This window comes from Pelmatolapia mariae, linkage group LG9, assembly GCF_036321145.2.
Source record: "Pelmatolapia mariae isolate MD_Pm_ZW linkage group LG9, Pm_UMD_F_2, whole genome shotgun sequence".
In the NCBI taxonomy this organism is placed as follows: Eukaryota; Metazoa; Chordata; class Actinopteri; order Cichliformes; family Cichlidae; genus Pelmatolapia; species Pelmatolapia mariae.
This window is the reverse complement of record NC_086235.1, coordinates 34,624,943-34,628,505: the sequence shown is the minus strand read 5'-3', so window position 1 is coordinate 34,628,505 and position 3,563 is coordinate 34,624,943. Positions and strand designations below refer to the sequence as shown.

Below are 3,563 nucleotides of genomic sequence, written 5' to 3'. Positions count from 1 at the left end.
TGTAATAACAGCATAAAGTAGGGCTGTTCGATATAACGATTCACTATTATTACACTGTCGTTTGTTTCGTGGTGTTGCAAATAATAATGTTTATGGCAATATTTTTTCAGCATTTTGATGGTCACTGTAGTGGCTATATTAATTTCTTAAAGTTCTGTTTTTACGCGTTGTCGTTAGCGACAACGGTGGTAAACCCAGCCACCGTCCGCTTGTTTATTTCCCACATAAACCTTTCACAATAAAGCTGAAGATCCTGTTGAAATTTTTCAAAATAAACTGAAATGATGACAAACAGAAGGACCAGTCAAAACAAATCAAGGACCTTATTTCTAAACGAGGGGCTAGCATGGACATGGTTTGGTTATGAAAAGTCTGACACGGACCAGAAAACTGTGGAAATTATGAAGGAAACCGGTCCCCACACAGTCAGAAATAGGGGTACGGAAGGGGTACATTACTGTGCCCCAAGGTACAAAAATGACATTAATACAGGCTAAGGACAAATATTGGACCTCGGGGTAACTATCTGTACCTTTTTTAGCGTCTGAAAGGTACATACGTTCCTTAATTGTGAAAAGTACTTATTTGTACCCATTCTTTCAAAAGATAAAGTACAGGTTGATTAAGCTCTTTTTGATTAGAGTTTTTTTTTTAATTCCTTTTGACAGTAATTTATTTGCAACTGTATTGATTTAAGCATATATTTTAGTGTTTTTATTTTATTTTTTATTATTTTCATTGCTGTTGTTGTTTTTGTATGCCCTGAACCCCCTTATTTTTAAGCTGCTTTAAGAACAATAAATTTATTTGAAAGAAAAACATTTTAACATTTTTTTAAGAGAGTGTTTTTTTAAAGTATAACTATTTGGATGAATTGCAAAAAAGCACCCTTATTGAACTCGGAGTGCGAGTTGAGCCCATCCTCACAACATCAAACAAAAAGTAGAAGAAGAAACTCAACGAATAGCTGGTGGATTCTAGAACTTTCTGTAAATGCAGCAGGTGCCATTTTGTTTTGTCAAAGGACGGAGATGGATTACGAACTTGCAAGTCCTGGTGTGCTCTGTTCACTTTCAACCGAGGAACTCTTAACAAAAATACAAGAGTGGGGCTTAGATGTCACCGAAGCTGAAGCTCAGCGTTTCAGAGGTAAGTTTTATTTAAAGAAAAATGTAGCGTAATTACTAATTATTGGTTTAGCCTAGCTTAAAGTATATTAGCAATTTAGCTAGTTTCGGCACTGTCTTAGCTCAAATTATGTCTTTTTACAAACGTTTTTACAAACGTTTCATGTGTAAAGTTGAGATCACAGTTCTGAAAAATGAAAAATGTGTACACATAGTATTTTTTTAAGTTTGGACTTATATATGTGGTTCGCCACCCCACAGGGGTTCGGTAACCCCTGCGCAGCGGAACGGCGCGAAATTTGATTCCCTGGAAGCTGAATGCAGTTTGCCATTAGTGTATTAATGGTTTAATAAAATCACATTTTTACATCCATTCCAAGGCCATCAACACACATGGCCGGCTGAATATAACGTTTAAAGGAAATATCTTGACGCCGCACTTGTTTAAAATATAACAAGGGTGTCGCAACTGGGGTTTGATAGTCGCGTTTTAAGCAATGTGGGAACTTTTTCAGCATGTAATCTGAGCTTGTAATAGGTCCTGCGGGTGTAATCGCTATAAGTAATCGGTCTGAAAGAACAGACGGCAGAAACTGTCGGAAATCTGGAGAAAGGAGTCACCTTAGTAGTGAATATTAACAAATTACAGCAGACTCTGCTCTCGTGTGTCCAGTAGTCCCAAACAAACATCTAAATTTAAAAATGAAAACTTTGCATATCGAGAGGATTCACTCTAAAAATGTGGTTTATTTTATTTAATTTACTGATTTTTTTAATGAATATTTCTTTGAACTGAAAGAAGTTGTACAAAAGGTTTTAATGTGTGTGATATACGGTTTTTACCCATGTAAAAATGTGGTGATAAATATCCTTACATGGAATTTAGAGTGTGTACTACCATTTATCTTGCAGACAATGAGGTTGATGGTGACACAGTTGACTGCGGTCTTACTGAGACTATGGTTGCATACCTTTTCCAAGGATCCTTCAAAAAGCAGGTTAAATTCAACCAATTTGTGTCAAGGATGAAGGAATCTTCAGTGACGCTGACTCTACAGACTGTCTCTCCAGAAGACTGGCAACCATCTACTTCGTCAACTTTAATAAGGTATTTTCTTATTTATAATGAAGTTAGTATGTCTGAAGCATACATGTTGACCGTTATGCACTTTTAGGATTTAGTTAATATGATCATTGTTTCTACCATATGTATTGTTACTGTAGTGTTTTATACATCAATTCATGCAATAAAAACAAACACTTAACTGTTTTCACAGCAATGAAAATACTTTGAGACTGCCAGCCTCTTTTGAAATTCCAAGATTTCCCAAAAATCTGCAACTAAAACTGGACAACAAAGAACCGTGCCATAAAAATCCAAGGGACAGACACACAATAATCAGAGTTCTATATGAAGCTGTGGCACAGTATACTATGTAAGTTAATCAGGGTAATGTTAGCTTGTTGCTTTAGAAAAAGCTGAATCTGTCATATTGAAAATAAACGCTACATTACTAAGAAACAATAACTGACACTTGATAAAGTTTGTTTGTCAGCAGTTGCTCTAACACTTATGTTTCTTCTGATATTACAGGTATCCCACAAATTCTGAATATGTGCAAGCTGTGAAGACGCTGGTAATGAAGTATCCTTTCCTCAAGGATCGTGAGGGAAATGGTTATGTAAGTTAAATTTAAAATTTGCATAAGGTTCCTTCAAGATTACAAAGTAAAAGTGAAGCTTTTTTCGATCTTGTTTTGTTAGTAAGACAATCTGTAGCCTCTCAGTAGGTTTGTATGAAGTATGTTTACTGATTCTTTGTTGGGTGTATCTTGTGTAGATTGTTTTTACAGTAACTTATGTTTCTGTTCAACAAGCACACATGGCATATGTCTTTGAGACGTAAATTCAAATCAGAGCGGGCACCACTAGTCGACAGTGAGGCAGTGAGGCGTTGTAAGGAGAAGTTTGGTTCTACGAGGAGAGGGCAGCCTAATAAATGTCAACGAACAAGTCAGAGAAATGTTTGTCAGGTTGGTGTGAGGGACATCTTGAGCTATAAAGTGTTCTTGCATCTGTTATTACATCTAAAACTAAGGATTAGGGATGCAACTGTACCCCTTTTTTCAAACCAAAACAATACCAATACTTGGATTAGAGCACTTGCTAATACAAAGTACCAGTGCTAATACTTCTACCTCACAAAAAATTATTAATTGGAAAGAGGGTGAACTAGATTGGGGGGAAAAAAAAAACAAAAAACATTTTAAATATGACTCCAAAACTAAAATTTCAAGTTAACAATTAAGATTTTATGTGAAATTATTTCAGAGTTTCCATATTTTAAATATTGGTTCCTGGTATCGGTTAACTTTAACCGATACAAGTTCTTTGTGATGCACAGATCGTGTCAGCTCTAATTGTATATTTAGTCTT

The 3,563-nt window shown here is 35.6% G+C and overlaps 1 long non-coding RNA gene across 1 annotated transcript; it reads left to right on the top strand.

Moving 5' to 3' along the window:
• The first annotated feature begins 2,058 nt into the window (after positions 1-2,058).
• LOC134634192 (uncharacterized) lies at positions 2,059-2,799 on the top strand. The gene is made up of 3 exons (XR_010573800.1): positions 2,059-2,235; positions 2,405-2,563; positions 2,722-2,799. It is a non-coding gene; the product is annotated as an uncharacterized LOC134634192 (long non-coding RNA).
• Positions 2,800-3,563: the final 764 nt, after the last annotated feature.